The sequence below is a fragment of the Eschrichtius robustus genome, chromosome 1 (genome assembly GCF_028021215.1).
Source record: "Eschrichtius robustus isolate mEscRob2 chromosome 1, mEscRob2.pri, whole genome shotgun sequence".
Taxonomy (NCBI): Eukaryota; Metazoa; Chordata; class Mammalia; order Artiodactyla; family Eschrichtiidae; genus Eschrichtius; species Eschrichtius robustus.
Window position 1 is genome coordinate 144,007,422 of NC_090824.1, and position 20,505 is coordinate 144,027,926.

The following is a 20,505-nucleotide window of genomic DNA, read 5'->3' on the forward strand; positions in this document are numbered from 1 at the left end:
TGCTGAGTGACCTGAGGGCTGTGGATTCTCCAGGCTTTTGAGGTAGCCCAGGATAATGGCTCCTGTACAGAGCCCCACGCACACCCCGGTTGTGTTCTGCAGCGTCCCAGCATGTGCTTGGATCGATGATGACACCCTTGCATGCATTTCTTGGAAAATCTGAACCAAATGAGTGAGAACACTCTACCGTCTCCTCATCGAAACTGAGGTTCAGCACGCTTCCTCTCTCAGGGGGAGAGGACAGTTCGGAATGAGGGCCAGCGTCCCCCGCCGACATGCATGCAAACAGCACCAAGGACTCCAGTATTGGAGGGGCTCCTGTCTGAGGGTTGACCGTGTCTGCACATAAGCTGTGTTATCTGTGAATCCCGGGTCCCTGCTGAATGGCTGTTGAGGGAATGCGAGGGGGCAGGCTCTCCTGCTGGTTTTAAGAGTCGGAGTGTGTGCTGGTCTAGGCCCAGTTAGCTTGCAGGTGGGAGGTGAGTTTTGGCCAGGATCACGCATCGTGCATGCCATTTTGGGGGTTGATTCTGGAAGCCAAAATGAGCAAGCGTCCGTGGTTGGTGCCTTGAACCTCAGGCCAGGCCTGTGGATCTCCCTGTTCTTGCGTTTTTCACGGTGAGGTTCACGAGTGCCTAGTGAGGCTGGAGCAATGGGCGGTGGTGAGCTCGGTTGGGCATCGGAGGAAAGCGGCTGAAGGATTAGGCCTCGCTGCTGCCCTTGTTTGCATCTCTACTTTAACTCCCGGCACAGTGTTGATGCCAATTGGGTCATCTTGGAGTGGGGACAGGAACGAGTGCTGAATTTAAACCTGCGTGGATCACTGATGGCCCGCACAGTAAGGTAAGGGAAGATGTGGACATGTCCTTTGTGATGTCGTGGAATAGGCTATCATAATTGGGTTGCAGGTGCTGGCCTCGGCTTCCCAAGGATGTGTCATGTTCGTGATTGGCTGGCATCAGCTGCCTATGGAGGGGATGGCTTTGGCAGTTCAGGTGGATGAGGTGAGGTAGGTAACTGTGTAGATTTGGAATCCCATTGCCAGAGGAAAGACACCCAAAGGGTGTCTTGCGAGACGTAAAGAAGATAGACATGGTGACGCGTCTGTGCTGGCCTCCTTGGAGGATGTTTAGTTATGCGAACATCCCCTTTGGCCGCCTTGTTCCCTTGTTTGGGAATGTGCAAAGCGAAAGTGCTTCTCCCGGGGGGGCATGACTCGGCTTGCGAACAGCCATAGGTTTATCTGGAGCAGTCCATTGGGGGTCAGAGGTGGGGGCACTGTTGCGACACCAGGCGAACTGTCGTGGACAGCCACTGTGCCCTTTCAAGGTTCCAGGTCCCCTCGTGTGGCAAAGGATTTCCGTTGAAAGTCTGTCTGTGGTCCTCGGGGACAGTGCCTTTGATCACTGTGAGTTCCTCGGTTGTGTCGCTGTGGCAGTGGAGAATTGCCAGGATGCATGGGGTGGGGTGGGCATCATCAAAGCAGACAGGCTTGCGGTGTGTCTTCCCTGCTGTTCAGTGTCTCCGTGTTCGCATGATGTCTGTGGCTTCAAGTAGAGTCGAGTCGCCCTGCAAGCAGGAGGAGGGCACTTAGGACGAGGCTGTGTAGCGTTTGAGTGTTTCCTCAGTGGTCAGGGCCACGAACCCTACCAGTTGGAAGCTTGCCTATACGTGGCCGGGAAGGTGGCCTAATTTCCGCTGTGGGGTTCCAACCTGTGTCATGGTTGCTGAAGCCCAACACTTCCCATTGAGGGCTTCCCACGGGGTCATGGAAAGTGATTTGGTCTAGTTGGCGAGATGAGGCACTTGGGCCGAAGTCCATTAACGCCTTGAGAAGTGCCAGGCTGCATCGTGCTTTTTGGCAACTGCAGGTCAGTGTCAGCCCGCCCATGGGAGGTTACCTTGCTTCCGGGAGCACTGGGAGTGACCCCAAGGGCACATCAGATGTGCTGGTAGGTGGCAGGATCTCCAGGTCCACATAGGTGTGACACCCACGGCCGGGAGGGAGGTCTCGTCCAGTCTTTGTGCTTTGGTCAGAAGGCGTGGCTGTGGGAGAGCGGGAGTCTGTGGCCTATTTCGATAGCCTTGGGGTCAAAGTTCGCATGCGGCCTCATGAAGCTGACAGGGGTCTTTCTCCTTTCAGTTGGGGGTCCAACCAGGGTGCTGTGTATAAACTATGACGTTTACTGTTAGAGGCGTCTGCAGAGGGCCACAGGGACACCTAGAGACCAAGACGCATATTTAGCTGCACACACAGGAATCCACAAACGCATCCTCGTGCAGAGTCACAGTCACACACGCCCACACGTGTGAATACACAAATACAGCGTCTCACACACCGAGCAACGTACGTGCGTAACTTCCTTCAGTCGTGCTGTGAGACACACAATCAGTTTTCGGTAAGGGATAGTGGTACTTGGGAAGGAGGTTCCAGGCTCACGCCCAGATTATGTGTTCACAAAAATCATGTTCTCTGAGGACCCTGGTGCAATTTAGAAACCTGCGTGATTTCTGTCCACTTCTCAGGTGCAGTTGCAGCGTAAGGCTGGCTGTTGGCAGAGAAGAAGACCTTCGCATTGTCTGATGTCTGGACGTGCTAGGGAGAACTGGAAAAAGAGGGGCTGGTGCATGTTGCCGAGCATGCCTGTGGATATCTAAGGACGGTAGGCATTCACCCATACTAAGATGTGTCATTGGATATTAGGATTTGCACAGATGGACCCAATGGTTGCAAGAGTGGATTGATTGTTGGTCCTGCTGAGTGGCCTGAGGACTGTGGATTCCCCAGGCAGTTGGAGTATTTCCAGGTCATGGCTCCTCTGCAGAGACCCACGGCCTTCCCTTTTGTGTTCTGCAGCGTCCCAGCATGTGTTTGGATCGATGATGACACCCTTATATGCATTCCTTGGAAAATCTGAACAAAATGAGTGAGAACGCTCTACCGTCTCCTCATCGAAACTGAGGTCCAGCACGTTTCCTCTCTCGGGAGTACGGGACAGTTAGGAGTGAGGGCCAACGTCCCCTGCTGACAGGCATGCAAACACCACTAAGGGCTCCAGCATTGGAGGGGCTCCTGTCTGAGGGTCGACCATGTCTGCCCATAAGCTGGGTCATCTATGAATCCCCGGTCCCTGCTAAAAGGCCGTTGAGGGAATGCAAGAGGGCAGGCTTTCCTGCTAGTCTTCAGGGTCGGAGTGTGTTCTGGTATAGACCCAGTAAGATTGCAGCTTGGAGAGGTGATTTTTGGACAGGATCACGCTTTGTGCATGCCGCTTCCGAGATTGATTATGGAAGCCAAAATGAGCAAGTTTCCGTGGTTGGAGCCTGGAGCCTCAGGCCAGGCCTGTGGCCCTCTCTGTTGTTGTGTTTCACGCAGTGAGGTTCTTGACTGCCCGGTGTGGCTGGAGCAGTGGGCGGGCGTGGGCGGGAGTTGGGCGATGGCGGAAGGGGGCTGAAGGTTTAGGCCTCAGTGCTGCCCCTGTCAGCTGCTCTGATGAAGTTGCCGGCACAATGTTGGCGCTAAGTGGATGTTCGTGGAGTGGGGTGTGGGTCGAGTGAAGCATTTCAGTCTGGGTGGTGGCTGCTGGCCTGGAGAGAAAGGTAAGGTATCATGAGGAAAGGTCCTGTGTGATGAGGTAGGATGGGCTGTCATCATTGGGTTGAAGGCGCTGGCCTCGGCTTCCCAAGAATGTGTCTTGTTCGTGATGGGCTGGCATAAGCTGCCTATGGAGCGGATGGCTTTGGCAGTTCAAGTGGGTGAGTTGAGGTAGGTAACTTGTGTAGAGTTGCAATCCCGTTGCCCGAGGAATGACACCCAAAGGGTGTCTTGCGGGAAGTAGGGAAGATCGACATGCTGAGGCGTCTGTGCCGGCCTCCTTGGAGGTAGTTGAGTTATGTGAACATCCCCTTAGGCCGCTTTGTTCCCTTGTTTGGCAATGTGTAAAGCGAAAGTGTTTCTCCCGTGGGGGAATGACGCGACCGGCCAGTGTAGCACGCAGGCCTTTCGAACAGCCAGAGGTTTATCTGGAGCAGTCCATTGGTGGGGCAGAGATGGGGGCCCCATTGCCATGCCTGCTGTGCTGCCGTGGCCAGACACTGTTCCCTTTCAGGTTTCCAAGTCCCCTCGCATGGCAGAGGTCTTCCGTTGAAAGTCTGTCTGTGGTCCTCGGGGACCATGCTTTTTATGACTGTGAGTTACTCGCTAGTGTCACTGTGGCAATGGAGAATTGCCAGAATGCATTGGGTGGGATCAGCATCAACGAAGGAGAACGGCTTGTGGTCTGTCTTCCCTGGTGTTCCGTGTTCCCGTGTTCTGAAGATGTTTGTGGTTTCCAGTAGGGTCGTGTCGCTCTGTGGGCTGGAGGAGGGTACGTAGGACGAGGTTTTAAAGGGTTTGAGAGTTTCCTTAGGGGTCAGGGCCGTGAACATTCAAGATGGGAGCTGCCTGAGATGTGGTTGGGAATGTGGACTAGTTTCCGCCGTGGGGATCCGACATGGGTCATGGTGGCTGAAGCCCACCACTTCCTGTGCTGGGCATTCCCACGGGTGAATGGAAAGTGATTAGGCCTACTTGGCGAGAAGTGGCACGTTGGCGCACGTTCGTTAGCCCCTTGAGTGGTTTCAGGCTGCATCTTGGCAGTAGACGGCTGCCAGTCGGTGTCGGCCCGACCATGGGAATTCCCTTGCTTCCGGAATTGTTGCGAGTGACCCCAAATGCCCATCAGATATACTGGTAGCTAGACAGAGTCTCGAGGTGCACGTAGATGTCACAGCCAAGGCCCGGAGGCAGGTCTCGTCCAGGCTGTGTGTTTTTGTCAGAAGGCGTGGCTGTGGGAGAGCGGGAGTCCATGGACTATTTCAACAGCCCCTGGGGGTCAAAGTGTGCCTGCGGCCTCTTGAAGCTGACAGGGGTCTTTCTCCTTTCAGTTGGGGGTCTAACCAGGGTGCTGTGTATAAACTATTTCTTTTATTGTTGGACTCCTCTTCACAGGGCCATAGGGACACACAGAGACCAAGACGCGTATTCAGCGGCAAACAGAGAAACCCACAAGCACGTCCGCATGCGCAGTCACAGTCACACATGCCCAAACGCGTGAACACACACGTACAGCCTCTCACACACCGGCCAACGTATGTGCCTAACTTCCTGCAGTCGTACTATCAGACAGGCAGTCAATTCTCGGTAAGGGATAGAGGTCCTTGGGAAGCAGTTTCAGAGCTCAAGGCCAGGTAAATGTTTGTATGGATCATGTCCTCTGAGGACACCGGCCCACTTATGAAGCCTCGGTGATTTCTGTCCACTTCTCAGGTGCAGGTCCTGGGAAAGGCTGGCCGTCGGCACAAAGAAGAAGACCTTCGTGTGCTCTGATGACTGGACGTGCTAAGAAGAACTGGAAAAAGTGAGGCGGGCCCATGTCCCCGAGCATGGTCGTAGATAACTCAGGATGGTAGGTATTCAAGCACCCCAAATGTGCCATTAGGTATTAGGTTTTCCTCAGACGGGCCCAATGGCTGCAAGAGTGGATTGATTGTTCCTCTTGCTGAGTGACCTGAGGGCTGTGGATTCTCCAGGCTTTTGAGGTAGCCCAGGTTCATGGCTCCTGTACAGAGCCCTGCGCACACCCCGGTTGTGTTCTGCAGCGTCCCAGCATGTGCTTGGATCGATGATGACACCCTTGCATGCATTTCTTGGAAAATCTGAACCAAATGAGTGAGAACACTCTACCGTCTCCTCATCGAAACTGAGGTTCAGCACGTTTCCTCTCTCAGGGGGAGAGGACAGTTAGGAATGAGGGCCAGCGTCCCACGCCGACATGCATGCAAACACCACCAAGGGCTCCAGGACTGGAAGGGCTCCTGTCTGAGTGTTGACCTTGTCTGCACATAAGCTGTGTTATCTGTGAATCCAGGGTCCCTGCTGAATGGCTGTTGAGGGAATGCGAGGGGGCAGGCTCTCCTGCTGGTCTTAAGAGTCGGAGTGTGTGCTGGTCTAGGCCCAGTTAGCTTGCAGTTGGGAGGTGAGTTTTGGCCAGGATCACGCATCGTGCATGCCATTTTGGGGGTTGATTCTGGAAGCCAAAATGAGCAAGCGTCCGTGGTTGGTGCCTTGAACCTCAGGCCAGGCCTGTGGATCTCCCTGTTCTTGCGTTTTTCACGGTGAGGTTCTTGAGTGCCTAGTGAGGCTGGAGCAATGGGCGGGGGTGAGCTCGGTTGGGCATCAGAGGAAAGCGGCTGAAGGATTAGGCCTCGCTGCTGCCCTTGTTTGCTTCTCTACTTTAACTCCCGGCACAGTGTTGATGCCAAGTGGGTCATCGTGGAGTGGGGACAGGAACGAGTGCTGAATTTAAACCTGCGTGGATCACTGATGGCCCGCACAGGAAGGTAAGGGAAGATGTGGACATGTCCTTTGTGATGTCGTGGAATAGGCTATCATAATTGGGTTGCAGGTGCTGGCCTCGGCTTCCCAAGGATGTGTCATGTTCGTGATTGGCTGGCATCAGCTGCCTATGGAGGGGATGGCTTTGGCAGTTCAGGTGGATGAGGTGAGGTAGGTAACTGTGTAGATTTGGAATCCCATTGCCAGAGGAAAGACACCCAAAGGGTGTCTTGCGAGACGTAAAGAAGATTGACATGGTGACGCGTCTGTGCTGGCCTCCTTGGAGGATGTTTAGTTATGCGAACATCCCCTTTGGCCGCCTTGTTCCCTTGTTTGGGAATGTGCAAAGCGAAAGTGCTTCTCCCGGGGAGGCATGACTCGGCTTGCGAACAGCCATAGGTTTATCTGGAGCAGTCCATTGGGGGGACAGAGGTGGGGGCACTGTTGCGACACCAGGCGAACTGTCGTGGACAGCCACTGTGCCCTTTCAAGGTTCCAGGTCCCCTCGTGTGTCAAAGGTTTTCCGTTGGAAGTCTGTCTGTGGTCCTCGGGGACAGTGCCTTTGATCACTGTGAGTTCCTCGGTTGTGTCGCTGTGGCAGTGGAGAATGCCAGGATGCATGGGGTGGGGTGGGCATCATCAAAGCAGACAGGCTTGCGGTGTGTCTTCCCTGCTGTTCAGTGTCTCCGTGTTCGCATGATGTGTGTGGCTTCAAGTAGAGTCGAGTCGCCCTGCAGGCAGGAGGAGGGCACTTAGGACCAGGCTGTGTAGCGTTTGAGTGTTTCCTCAGTGGTCAGGGCCGCGAACCCTACCAGTTGGAAGCTTGCCTATACGTGGCCGGGAAGGTGGCCTAATTTCCGCTGTGGGGTTCCAACCTGTGTCATGGTTGCTGAAGCCCAACACTTCCCATTGAGGGCTTCCCACGGGGTCATGGAAAGTGATTTGGTCTAGTTGGCGAGATGAGGCACTTGGGCCGAAGTCCATTAACGCCTTGAGAAGTGCCAGGCTGCATCGTGCTTTTTGGCAACTGCAGGTCAGTGTCAGCCCGCCCATGGGAGGTTACCTTGCTTCCGGGAGCACTGGGAGAGACCCCAAGGGCACATCAGATGTGCTGGTAGGTGGCAGGATCTCCAGGTCCACATAGGTGTGACACCCACGGCCGGGAGGGAGGTCTCGTCCAGTCTTTGTGCTTTGGTCAGAAGGCGTGGCTGTGGGAGAGCGGGAGTCTGTGGCCTATTTCGACAGCCTTGGGGTCAAAGTTCGCATGCGGCCTCATGAAGCTGACAGGGGTCTTTCTCCTTTCAGTTGGGGGTCCAACCAGGGTGCTGTGTATAAACTATGACGTTTACTGTTAGAGGCGTCTGCAGAGGGCCACAGGGACACCCAGAGACCAAGACGCGTATTTAGCGGCACACACAGGAATCCACAAACGCATCCTCGTGCAGAGTCACAGTCACACACGCCCACACGTGTGAATACACAAATACAGCGTCTCACACACCGAGCAACGTATGTGCGTAACTTCCTTCAGTCGTGCTGTGAGACACACAATCAGTTTTCGGTAAGGGATAGTGGTACTTGGGAAGGAGGTTCCAGGCTCACGCCCAGATTATGTGTTCACAAAAATCATGTTCTCTGAGGACCCTGGTGCAATTTAGAAACCTGCGTGATTTCTGTCCACTTCTCAGGTGCAGTTGCAGCGTAAGGCTGGCTGTTGGCAGAGAAGAAGACCTTCGCATTGTCTGATGTCTGGATGTGCTAAGGAGAACTGGAAAAAGAGGGGCTGGTGCATGTTGCCGAGCATGGCTGTGGATATCTAAGGACGGTAGGCATTCACCCATACTAAGATGTGCCATTGGATATTAGGATTTCCACAGATGGACCCAATGGTTGCAAGAGTGGATTGATTGTTGGTCCTGCTGAGTGGCCTGAGGACTGTGGATTCCCCAGGCAGTTGGAGTATTTCCAGGTCATGGCTCCTCTGCAGAGACCCACGGCCTTCCCTTTTGTGTTCTGCAGCGTCCCAGCATGTGTTTGGATCGATGATGACACCCTTATATGCATTCCTTGGAAAATCTGAACAAAATGAGTGAGAACGCTCTACCGTCTCCTCATCGAAACTGAGGTCCAGCACGTTTCCTCTCTCGGGAGTACGGGACAGTTAGGAGTGAGGGCCAACGTCCCCTGTTGACAGGCATGCAAACACCACTAAGGGCTCCAGCATTGGAGGGGCTCCTGTCTGAGGGTCGACCATGTCTGCCCATAAGCTGGGTCATCTATGAATCCCCGGTCCCTGCTAAAAGGCAGTTGAAGGAATGCAAGAGGGCAGGCTTTCCTGCTAGTCTTCAGGGTCGGAGTGTGTTCTGGTATAGACCCAGTAAGATTGCAGCTTGGAGAGGTGATTTTTGGACAGGTTCACGCTTTGTGCATGCCGCTTCCGAGGTTGATTATGGAAGCCAAAATGAGCAAGCTTCCGTGGTTGGAGCCTGGAGCCTCAGGCCAGGCCTGTGGCCCTCTCTGTTGTTGTGTTTCACGCAGTGAGGTTCTTGACTGCCCGGTGTGGCTGGAGCAGTGGGCAGGCGTGGGCGGGAGTTGGGCGATGGCGGAAGGGGGCTGAAGGTTTAGGCCTCAGTGCTGCCCCTGTCAGCTCCTCTGCTGAAGTTGCCGGCACACTGTTGGCGCTAATTGGATGTTCGTGGAGTGGGGTGTGGGTCGAGTGAAGCATTTCAGTCTGGGTGGTGGCTGCTGGCCTGGAGAGAAAGGTAAGGTATCATGAGGAAAGGTCCTGTGTGATGTTGTAGGATGGGCTGTCATCATTGGGTTGCAGGCGCTGGCCTCGGCTTCCCAAGAATGTGTCTTGTTCGTGATGGGCTGGCATAAGCTGCCTATGGAGCGGATGGCTTTGGCAGTTCAAGTGGGTGAGTTGAGGTAGGTAACTTGTGTAGAGTTGCAATCCCGTTGCCCGAGGAATGACACCCAAAGGGTGTCTTGCGGGAAGTAGGGAAGATCGACATGCTGAGGCGTCTGTGCCGGCCTCCTTGGAGGTAGTTGAGTTATGCGAACATCCCCTTTGGCCGCTTTGTTCCCTTGTTTGGCAATGTGTAAAGCGAAAGTGTTTCTCCCGTGGGGGAATGACGCGACCGGCCAGTGTAGCACGCAGGCCTTTCGAACAGCCTGCGGTTTATCTGGAGCAGTCCATTGGTGGGGCAGAGATGGGGGCCCCATTGCCATGCCTGCTGTGCTGCCGTGGCCAGACACTGTTCCCTTTCAGGTTTCCAAGTCCCCTCGCATGGCAGAGGTCTTCCGTTGAATGTCTGTCTGTGGTCCTCGGGGACCATGCCTTTGATCACTGTGAGTTACTCGGTAGTGTCACTGTGGCAGTGGAGAATTTCCAGGATGCATGGGGTGGGATCAGCATCAACGAAGGAGACAGGCTTGTGGTCTGTCTTCCCTGGTGTTCAGTGTTCCCGTATTCTGAAGACGTTTGTGGTTTCCAGTAGGGTCGTGTCGCCCTGTGGGCTGGAGGAGGGCACGTAGGACGAGGCTTTCAAGGGTTTGAGAGTTTCCTTAGGGGTCAGGGCCGTGAACATTCAAGATGGGAGCTGCCTGAGACGTGGCTGGGCATGTGGAGTAGTCTCCGCCGTGGGGATCCGACATGGGTCATGGTGGCTGAGGCCCACCACTTCCTGTGGTGGGCATTCCCATGGGTCAATGGAAAGTGATTAGGCCTAGTTGGCGAGAAGTGGCACGTGGGCCCACGTTCGTTAGCCCCTTGAGTGGTTTCAGGCTGCATCTTGGCAGTAGACAGCTGCCGGTCGGTGTCGGCCCGACCATGGGAGTTCCCTTGCTTCCGGAAGTGCTGCGAGTGACCCCAAATGCCCATGAGATATACTGGTAGCTGACAGAGTCTCGAGGTGCACGTAGATGTCACAGCCAAGGCCCGGAGGCAGGTCTCGTCCAGGCTGTGTGTTTTTGTCAGAAGGCGTGGCTGTGGGAGAGCGGGAGTCCATGGACTATTTCAACAGCCCCTGGGGGTCAAAGTGTGCCTGCGGCCTCTTGAAGCTGACAGGGGTCTTTCTCCTTTCAGTTGGGGGTCTAACCAGGGTGCTGTGTATAAACTATTTCTTTTATTGTTGGACTCCTCTTCACAGGGCCATACGGACACACAGAGACCAAGACGCGTATTCAGCGGCACACAGAGAAACCCACAAGCACGTCCGCATGCGCAGTCACAGTCACACATGCCCAAACGCGTGAACACACACATACAGCCTCTCACACACCGGCCAACGTATGTGCCTAACTTCCTGCAGTCGTACTATCAGACAGGCAGTCAATTCTCGGTAAGGGATAGAGGTCCTTGGGAAGCAGTTTCAGAGCTCGAGGCCAGGTAAATGTTTGTATGGATCATGTCCTCTGAGGACACCGGCCCACTTATGAAGCCTCGGTGATTTCTGTCCACTTCTCAGGTGCAGGTGCTGGGAAAGGCTGGCCGTCGGCACAAAGAAGAAGACCTTCGTGTGCTCTGATGACTGGACGTGCTAAGAAGAACTGGAAAAAGTGAGGCGGGCCCATGTCCCCGAGCATGGTCGTGGATAACTCAGGATGGTAGGTATTCAAGCACCCCAAATGTGCCATTAGGTATTAGGTTTTCCTCAGACGGGCCCAATGGCTTCAAGAGTGGATTGATTGTTCCTCTTGCTGAGTGACCTGAGGGCTGTGGATTCTCCAGGCTTTTGAGGTAGCCCAGGCTCATGGCTCCTGTACAGAGCCCCGCGCACACCCCGGTTGTGTTCTGCAGCGTCCCAGCATGTGCTTGGATCGATGATGACACCCTTGCATGCATTTCTTGGAAAATCTGAACCAAATGAGTGAGAACACTCTACCGTCTCCTCATCGAAACTGAGGTTCAGCACGTTTCCTCTCTCAGGGGGAGAGGACAGTTAGGAATGAGGGCCAGTGTCCCCCGCCGACATGCATGCAAACACCACCAAAGGCTCCAGGATTGGAGGGGCTCCTGTCTGAGGGTTGACCGTGTCTGCACATAAGCTGTGTTATCTGTGAATCCAGGGTCCCTGCTGAATGGCTGTTGAGGGAATGCGAGGGGGCAGGCTCTCCTGCTGGTCTTAAGAGTCGGAGTGTGTGCTGGTCTAGGCCCAGTTAGCTTGCAGTTGGGAGGTGAGTTTTGGCCAGGATCACGCATCGTGCATGGCATTTTGGGGGTTGATTCTGGAAGCCAAAATGAGCAAGCGTCCGTGGTTGGTGCCTTGAACCTCAGGCCAGGCCTGTGGATCTCCCTGTTCTTGCGTTTTTCACGGTGAGGTTCTCGAGTGCCTAGTGAGGCTGGAGCAATGGGCGGGGGTGAGCTCGGTTGGGCATCGGAGGAAAGCGGCTGAAGGATTAGGCCTCGCTGCTGCCCTTGTTTGCTTCTCTACTTTAACTCCCGGCACAGTGTTGATGCCAAGCGGGTCATCGTGGAGTGGGGACAGGAACGAGTGCTGAATTTAAACCTGCGTGGATCACTGATGGCCCGCACAGGAAGGTAAGGGAAGATGTGGACATGTCCTTTGTGATGTCGTGGAATAGGCTATCATAATTGGGTTGCAGGTGCTGGCCTCGGCTTCCCAAGGATGTGTCATGTTCGTGATTGGCTGGCATCAGCTGCCTATGGAGGGGATGGCTTTGGCAGTTCAGGTGGATGAGGTGAGGTAGGTAACTGTGTAGATTTGGAATCCCATTGCCAGAGGAAAGACACCCAAAGGGTGTCTTGCGAGACGTAAAGAAGATTGACATGGTGACGCGTCTGTGCTGGCCTCCTTGGAGGATGTTTAGTTATGCGAACATCCCCTTTGGCCGCCTTGTTCCCTTGTTTGGGAATGTGCAAAGCGAAAGTGCTTCTCCCGGGGGGGCATGACTCGGCTTGCGAACAGCCATAGTTTTATCTGGAGCAGTCCATTGGGGGGACAGAGGTGGGGGCACTGTTGCGACACCAGGCGAACTGTCGTGGACAGCCACTGTGCCCTTTCAAGGTTCCAGGTCCCCTCGTGTGGCAAAGGTTTTCCGTTGAAAGTCTGTCTGTGGTCCTCGGGGACAGTGCCTTTGATCACTGTGAGTTCCTCGGTTGTGTCGCTGTGGCAGTGGAGAATTGCCAGGATGCATGGGGTGGGGTGGGCATCATCAAAGCAGACAGGCTTGCGGTGTGTCTTCCCTGCTGTTCAGTGTCTCCGTGTTCGCATGATGTCTGTGGCTTCAAGTAGAGTCGAGTCGCCCTGCAGGCAGGAGGAGCGCACTTAGGACGAGGCTGTGTAGCGTATGAGTGTTTCCTCAGTGGTCAGGGCCGCGAACCCTACCAGTTGGAAGCTTGCCTCTACGTGGCCGGGAAGGTGGCCTAATTTCCACTGTGGGGTTCCAACCTGTGTCATGGTTGCTGAAGCCCAACACTTCCCATTGAGGGCTTCCCACGGGGTCATGGAAAGTGATTTGGTCTAGTTGGCGAGATGAGGCACTTGGGCCGAAGTCCATTAACGCCTTGAGAAGTGCCAGGCTGCATCGTGCTTTTTGGCAACTGCAGGTCAGTGTCAGCCCGCCCATGGGAGGTTACCTTGCTTCCGGGAGCACTGGGAGAGACCCCAAGGGCACATCAGATGTGCTGGTAGGTGGCAGGATCTCCAGGTCCACATAGGTGTGACACCCACGGCCGGGAGGGAGGTCTCGTCCAGTCTTTGTGCTTTGGTCAGAAGGCGTGGCTGTGGGAGAGCGGGAGTCTGTGGCCTATTTCGACAGCCTTGGGGTCAAAGTTCGCATGCGGCCTCATGAAGCTGACAGGGGTCTTTCTCCTTTCAGTTGGGGGTCCAACCAGGGTGCTGTGTATAAACTATGACGTTTACTGTTAGAGGCGTCTGCAGAGGGCCACAGGGACACCCAGAGACCAAGACGCGTATTTTGCGGCACACACAGGAATCCACAAACGCATCCTCGTGCAGAGTCACAGTCACACACGCCCACACGTGTGAATACAGAAATACAGCGTCTCACACACCGAGCAACGTACGTGCGTAACTTCCTTCAGTCGTGCTGTGAGACACACAATCAGTTTTCGGTAAGGGATAGTGGTACTTGGGAAGGAGGTTCCAGGCTCACGCCCAGATTATGTGTTCACAAAAATCATGTTCTCTGAGGACCCTGGTGCAATTTAGAAACCTGCGTGATTTCTGTCCACTTCTCAGGTGCAGTTGCAGCGTAAGGCTGGCTGTTGGCAGAGAAGAAGACCTTCGCATTGTCTGATGTCTGGATGTGCTAAGGAGAACTGGAAAAAGAGGGGCTGGTGCATGTTGCCGAGCATGGCTGTGGATATCTAAGGACGGTAGGCATTCACCCATACTAAGATGTGCCATTGGATATTAGGATTTCCACAGATGGACCCAATGGTTGCAAGAGTGGATTGATTGTTGGTCCTGCTGAGTGGCCTGAGGACTGTGGATTCCCCAGGCAGTTGGAGTATTTCCAGGTCATGGCTCCTCTGCAGAGACCCACGGCCTTCCCTTTTGTGTTCTGCAGCGTCCCAGCATGTGTTTGGATCGATGATGACACCCTTATATGCATTCCTTGGAAAATCTGAACAAAATGAGTGAGAATGCTCTACCGTCTCCTCATCGAAACTGAGGTCCAGCACGTTTCCTCTCTCGGGAGTACGGGACAGTTAGGAGTGAGGGCCAACGTCCCCTGCTGACAGGCATGCAAACACCACTAAGGGCTCCAGCATTGGAGGGGCTCCTGTCTGAGGGTCGACCATGTCTGCCCATAAGCTGGGTCATCTATGAATCCCCGGTCCCTGCTAAAAGGCCGTTGAGGGAATGCAAGAGGGCAGGCTTTCCTGCTAGTCTTCAGGGTCGGAGTGTGTTCTGGTATAGACCCAGTAAGATTGCAGCTTGGAGAGGTGATTTTTGGACAGGATCACGCTTTGTGCATGCCTGCTTCCGAGGTTGATTATGGAAGCCAAAATGAGCAAGCTTCCGTGGTTGGAGCCTGGAGCCTCAGGCCAGGCCTGTGGCCCTCTCTGTTGTTGTGTTTCACGCAGTGAGGTTCTTGACTGCCCGGTGTGGCTGGAGCAGTGGGCGGGCGTGGGCGGGAGTTGGGCGATGGCGGAAGGGGGCTGAAGGTTTAGACCTCAGTGCTGCCCCTGTCAGCTCCTCTGCTGAAGTTGCCGGCACACTGTTGGCGCTAAGTGGATGTTCGTGGAGTGGGGTGTGGGTCGAGTGAAGCATTTCAGTCTGGGTGGTGGCTGCTGGCCTGGAGAGAAAGGTAAGGTATCATGAGGAAAGGTCCTGTGTGATGTTGTAGGATGGGCTGTCATCATTGGGTTGCAGGCGCTGGCCTCGGCTTCCCAAGAATGTGTCTTGTTCGTGATGGGCTGGCATAAGTTGCCTATGGAGCGGATGGCTTTGGCAGTTCAAGTGGGTGAGTTGAGGTAGGTAACTTGTGTAGAGTTGCAATCCCGTTGCCCGAGGAATGACACCCAAAGGGTGTCTTGCGGGAAGTAGGGAAGATCGACATGCTGAGGCGTCTGTGCCGGCCTCCTTGGAGGTAGTTGAGTTATGCGAACATCCCCTTTGGCCGCTTTGTTCCCTTGTTTGGCAATGTGTAAAGCGAAAGTGTTTCTCACGTGGGGGAATGACGCGACCGGCCAGTGTAGCACGCAGGCCTTTCGAACAGCCAGAGGTTTATCTGGAGCAGTCCATTGGTGGGGCAGAGATGGGGGCCCCATTGCCATGCCTGCTGTGCTGCCGTGGCCAGACACTGTTCCCTTTCAGGTTTCCAAGTCCCCTCGCATGGCAGAGGTCTTCCGTTGAATGTCTGTCTGTGGTCCTCGGGGACCATGCCTTTGATCACTGTGAGTTATTCGGTAGTGTCACTGTGGCAGTGGAGAATTTCCAGGATGCATGGGGTGGGATCAGCATCAGCGAAGGAGACAGGCTTGTGGTCTGTCTTCCCTGGTGTTCAGTGTTCCCGTATTCTGAAGACGTTTGTGGTTTCCAGTAGGGTCGTGTCGCCCTGTGGGCTAGAGGAGGGCACGTAGGACGAGGCTTTCAAGGGTTTGAGAGTTTCCTTAGGGGTCAGGGCCGTGAACATTCAAGATGGGAGCTGCCTGAGACGTGGCTGGGCATGTGGAGTAGTCTCCGCCGTGGGGATCCGACATGGGTCATGGTGGCTGAGGCCCACCACTTCCTGTGGTGGGCATTCCCACGGGTCAATGGAAAGTGATTAGGCCTAGTTGGCGAGAAGTGGCACGTGGGCCCACGTTCGTTAGCCCCTTGAGTGGTTTCAGGCTGCATCTTGGCAGTAGACAGCTGCCGGTCGGTGTCGGCCCGACCATGGGAGTTCCCTTGCTTCCGGAAGTGCTGCGAGTGACCCCAAATGCCCATGAGATATACTGGTAGCTGACAGAGTCTCGAGGTGCACGTAGATGTCACAGCCAAGGCCCGGAGGCAGGTCTCGTCCAGGCTGTGTGTTTTTGTCAGAAGGCGTGGCTGTGGGAGAGCGGGAGTCCATGGACTATTTCAACAGCCCCTGGGGGTCAAAGTGTGCCTGCGGCCTCTTGAAGCTGACAGGGGTCTTTCTCCTTTCAGTTGGGGGTCTAACCAGGGTGCTGTGTATAAACTATTTCTTTTATTGTTGGACTCCTCTTCACAGGGCCATACGGACACACAGAGACCAAGACGCGTATTCAGCGGCACACAGAGAAACCCACAAGCACGTCCGCATGCGCAGTCACAGTCACACATGCCCAAACGCGTGAACACACACATACAGCCTCTCACACACCGGCCAACGTATGTGCCTAACTTCCTGCAGTCGTACTATCAGACAGGCAGTCAATTCTCGGTAAGGGATAGAGGTCCTTGGGAAGCAGTTTCAGAGCTCGAGGCCAGGTAAATGTTTGTATGGATCATGTCCTCTGAGGACACCGGCCCACTTATGAAGCCTCGGTGATTTCTGTCCACTTCTCAGGTGCAGGTGCTGGGGAAGGCTGGCCGTCGGCACAAAGAAGAAGACCTTCGTGTGCTCTGATGACTGGACGTGCTAAGAAGAACTGGAAAAAGTGAGGCGGGCCCATGTCCCCGAGCATGGTCGTGGATAACTCAGGATGGTAGGTATTCAAGCACCCCAAATGTGCCATTAGGTATTAGGTTTTCCTCAGACGGGCCCAATGGCTTCAAGAGTGGATTGATTGTTCCTCTTGCTGAGTGACCTGAGGGCTGTGGATTCTCCAGGCTTTTGAGGTAGCCCAGGCTCATGGCTCCTGTACAGAGCCCCGCGCACACCCCGGTTGTGTTCTGCAGCGTCCCAGCATGTGCTTGGATCGATGATGACACCCTTGCATGCATTTCTTGGAAAATCTGAACCAAATGAGTGAGAACACTCTACCGTCTCCTCATCGAAACTGAGGTTCAGCACGTTTCCTCTCTCAGGGGGAGAGGACAGTTAGGAATGAGGGCCAGCGTCCCCCGCCGACATGCATGCAAACACCACCAAAGGCTCCAGGATTGGAGGGGCTCCTGTCTGAGGGTTGACCGTGTCTGCACATAAGCTGTGTTATCTGTGAATCCAGGGTCCCTGCTGAATGGCTGTTGAGGGAATGCGAGGGGGCAGGCTCTCCTGCTGGTCTTAAGAGTCGGAGTGTGTGCTGGTCTAGGCCCAGTTAGCTTGCAGTTGGGAGGTGAGTTTTGGCCAGGATCACGCATCGTGCATGGCATTTTGGGGGTTGATTCTGGAAGCCAAAATGAGCAAGCGTACGTGGTTGGTGCCTTGAACCTCAGGCCAGGCCTGTGGATCTCCCTGTTCTTGCGTTTTTCACGGTGAGGTTCTCGAGTGCCTAGTGAGGCTGGAGCAATGGGCGGGGGTGAGCTCGGTTGGGCATCGGAGGAAAGCGGCTGAAGGATTAGGCCTCGCTGCTGCCCTTGTTTGCTTCTCTACTTTAACTCCCGGCACAGTGTTGATGCCAAGCGGGTCATCGTGGAGTGGGGACAGGAACGAGTGCTGAATTTAAACCTGCGTGGATCACTGATGGCCCGCACAGGAAGGTAAGGGAAGATGTGGACATGTCCTTTGTGATGTCGTGGAATAGGCTATCATAATTGGGTTGCAGGTGCTGGCCTCGGCTTCCCAAGGATGTGTCATGTTCGTGATTGGCTGGCATCAGCTGCCTATGGAGGGGATGGCTTTGGCAGTTCAGGTGGATGAGGTGAGGTAGGTAACTGTGTAGATTTGGAATCCCATTGCCAGAGGAAAGACACCCAAATGGTGTCTTGCGAGACGTAAAGAAGATTGACATGGTGACGCGTCTGTGCTGGCCTCCTTGGAGGATGTTTAGTTATGCGAACATCCCCTTTGGCCGCCTTGTTCCCTTGTTTGGGAATGTGCAAAGCGAAAGTGCTTCTCCCGGGGGGGCATGACTCGGCTTGCGAACAGCCATAGGTTTATCTGGAGCAGTCCATTGGGGGGACAGAGGTGGGGGCACTGTTGCGACACCAGGCGAACTGTCGTGGACAGCCACTGTGCCCTTTCAAGGTTCCAGGTCCCCTCGTGTGTCAAAGGTTTTCCGTTGGAAGTCTGTCTGTGGTCCTCGGGGACAGTGCCTTTGATCACTGTGAGTTCCTCGGTTGTGTCGCTGTGGCAGTGGAGAATGCCAGGATGCATGGGGTGGGGTGGGCATCATCAAAGCAGACAGGCTTGCGGTGTGTCTTCCCTGCTGTTCAGTGTCTCCGTGTTCGCATGATGTGTGTGGCTTCAAGTAGAGTCGAGTCGCCCTGCAGGCAGGAGGAGGGCACTTAGGACCAGGCTGTGTAGCGTTTGAGTGTTTCCTCAGTGGTCAGGGCCGCGAACCCTACCAGTTGGAAGCTTGCCTCTACGTGGCCGGGAAGGTGGCCTAATTTCCGCTGTGGGGTTCCAACCTGTGTCATGGTTGCTGAAGCCCAACACTTCCCATTGAGGGCTTCCCACGGGGTCATGGAAAGTGATTTGGTCTAGTTGGCGAGATGAGGCACTTGGGCCGAAGTCCATTAACGCCTTGAGAAGTGCCAGGCTGCATCGTGCTTTTTGGCAACTGCAGGTCAGTGTCAGCCTGCCCATGGGAGGTTACCTTGCTTCCGGGAGCACTGGGAGAGACCCCAAGGGCACATCAGATGTGCTGGTAGGTGGCAGGATCTCCAGGTCCACATAGGTGTGACACCCACGGCCGGGAGGGAGGTCTCGTCCAGTCTTTGTGCTTTGGTCAGAAGGCGTGGCTGTGGGAGAGCGGGAGTCTGTGGCCTATTTCGACAGCCTTGGGGTCAAAGTTCGCATGCGGCCTCATGAAGCTGACAGGGGTCTTTCTCCTTTCAGTTGGGGGTCCAACCAGGGTGCTGTGTATAAACTATGACGTTTACTGTTAGAGGCGTCTGCAGAGGGCCACAGGGACACCCAGAGACCAAGACGCGTATTTTGCGGCACACACAGGAATCCACAAACGCATCCTCGTGCAGAGTCACAGTCACACACGCCCACACGTGTGAATACACAAATACAGCGTCTCACACACCGAGCAACGTATGTGCGTAACTTCCTTCAGTCGTGCTGTGAGACACACAATCAGTTTTCGGTAAGGGATAGTGGTACTTGGGAAGGAGGTTCCAGGCTCACGCCCAGATTATGTGTTCACAAAAATCATGTTCTCTGAGGACCCTGGTGCAATTTAGAAACCTGCGTGATTTCTGTCCACTTCTCAGGTGCAGTTGCAGCGTAAGGCTGGCTGTTGGCAGAGAAGAAGACCTTCGCATTGTCTGATGTCTGGATGTGCTAAGGAGAACTGGAAAAAGAGGGGCTGGTGCATGTTGCCGAGCATGGCTGTGGATATCTAAGGACGGTAGGCATTCACCCATACTAAGATGTGCCATTGGATATTAGGATTTCCACAGATGGACCCAATGGTTGCAAGAGTGGATTGATTGTTGGTCCTGCTGAGTGGCCTGAGGACTGTGGATTCCCCAGGCAGTTGGAGTATTTCCAGGTCATGGCTCCTCTGCAGAGACCCACGGCCTTCCCTTTTGTGTTCTGCAGCGTCCCAGCATGTGTTTGGATCGATGATGACACCCTTATATGCATTCCTTGGAAAATCTGAACAAAATGAGTGAGAACGCTCTACCGTCTCCTCATCGAAACTGAGGTCCAGCACGTTTCCTCTCTCGGGAGTACGGGACAGTTAGGAGTGAGGGCCAACGTCCCCTGTTGACAGGCATGCAAACACCACTAAGGGCTCCAGCATTGGAGGGGCTCCTGTCTGAGGGTCGACCATGTCTGCCCATAAGCTGGGTCATCTATGAATCCCCGGTCCCTGCTAAAAGGCCGTTGAGGGAATGCAAGAGGGCAGGCTTTCCTGCTAGTCTTCAGGGTCGGAGTGTGTTCTGGTATAGACCCAGTAAGATTGCAGGTTGGAGAGGTGATTTTTGGACAGGTTCACGCTTTGTGCATGCCGCTTCCGAGGTTGATTATGGAAGCCAAAATGAGCAAGCTTCCGTGGTTGGAGCCTGGAGCCTCAGGCCAGGCCTGTGGCCCTCTCTGTTGTTGTGTTTCACGCAGTGAGGTTCTTGACTGCCCGGTGTGGCTGGAGCAGTGGGCAGGCGTGGGCGGGAGTTGGGCGATGGCGGAAGGGGGCTGAAGGTTTAGGCCTCAGTGCTGCCCCTGTCAGCTCCTCTGCTGAAGTTGCCGGCACACTGTTGGCGCTAATTGGATGTTCGTGGAGTGGGGTGTGGGTCGAGTGAAGCATTTCAGTCTGGGTGGTGGCTGCTGGCCTGGAGAGAAAGGTAAGGTATCATGAGGAAAGGTCCTGTGTGATGTTGTAGGATGGGCTGTCATCATTGGTTTGCAGGCGCTGGCCTCGGCTTCCCAAGAATGTGTCTTGTTCGTGATGGGCTGGCATAAGCTGCCTATGGAGCGGATGGCTTTGGCAGTTCAAGTGGGTGAGTTGAGGTAGGTAACTTGTGTAGAGTTGCAATCCCGTTGCCCGAGGAATGACACCCAAAGGGTGTCTTGCGGGAAGTAGGGAAGATCGACATGCTGAGGCGTCTGTGCCGGCCTCCTTGGAGGTAGTTGAG

The 20,505-nt window shown here is 54.7% G+C and overlaps 8 non-coding genes across 8 annotated transcripts; all 8 read left to right on the forward strand.

Annotated features, from left to right (window-relative positions):
- The first annotated feature begins 119 nt into the window (after positions 1 to 119).
- LOC137778731 (small nucleolar RNA SNORD116) lies at positions 120 to 212 on the forward strand. The gene has a single exon (XR_011076986.1). It is a non-coding gene; the product is annotated as a small nucleolar RNA SNORD116 (small nucleolar RNA).
- A 2,662-nt stretch (positions 213 to 2,874) lies between these two features.
- Positions 2,875 to 2,967, forward strand: LOC137753397 (small nucleolar RNA SNORD116). Its single transcript, XR_011071471.1, has one exon. It is a non-coding gene; the product is annotated as a small nucleolar RNA SNORD116 (small nucleolar RNA).
- A 2,690-nt stretch (positions 2,968 to 5,657) lies between these two features.
- Positions 5,658 to 5,750, forward strand: LOC137778736 (small nucleolar RNA SNORD116). Its single transcript, XR_011076987.1, has one exon. It is a non-coding gene; the product is annotated as a small nucleolar RNA SNORD116 (small nucleolar RNA).
- A 2,662-nt stretch (positions 5,751 to 8,412) lies between these two features.
- Positions 8,413 to 8,505, forward strand: LOC137753403 (small nucleolar RNA SNORD116). Its single transcript, XR_011071472.1, has one exon. It is a non-coding gene; the product is annotated as a small nucleolar RNA SNORD116 (small nucleolar RNA).
- A 2,689-nt stretch (positions 8,506 to 11,194) lies between these two features.
- On the forward strand, positions 11,195 to 11,287 carry LOC137778738 (small nucleolar RNA SNORD116). Its single transcript, XR_011076989.1, has one exon. It is a non-coding gene; the product is annotated as a small nucleolar RNA SNORD116 (small nucleolar RNA).
- Positions 11,288 to 13,950: 2,663 nt separating this feature from the next.
- Positions 13,951 to 14,043, forward strand: LOC137753693 (small nucleolar RNA SNORD116). Its single transcript, XR_011071552.1, has one exon. It is a non-coding gene; the product is annotated as a small nucleolar RNA SNORD116 (small nucleolar RNA).
- A 2,690-nt stretch (positions 14,044 to 16,733) lies between these two features.
- LOC137778744 (small nucleolar RNA SNORD116) lies at positions 16,734 to 16,826 on the forward strand. The gene has a single exon (XR_011076991.1). It is a non-coding gene; the product is annotated as a small nucleolar RNA SNORD116 (small nucleolar RNA).
- Positions 16,827 to 19,488: 2,662 nt separating this feature from the next.
- Positions 19,489 to 19,581, forward strand: LOC137753408 (small nucleolar RNA SNORD116). Its single transcript, XR_011071473.1, has one exon. It is a non-coding gene; the product is annotated as a small nucleolar RNA SNORD116 (small nucleolar RNA).
- Positions 19,582 to 20,505: the final 924 nt, after the last annotated feature.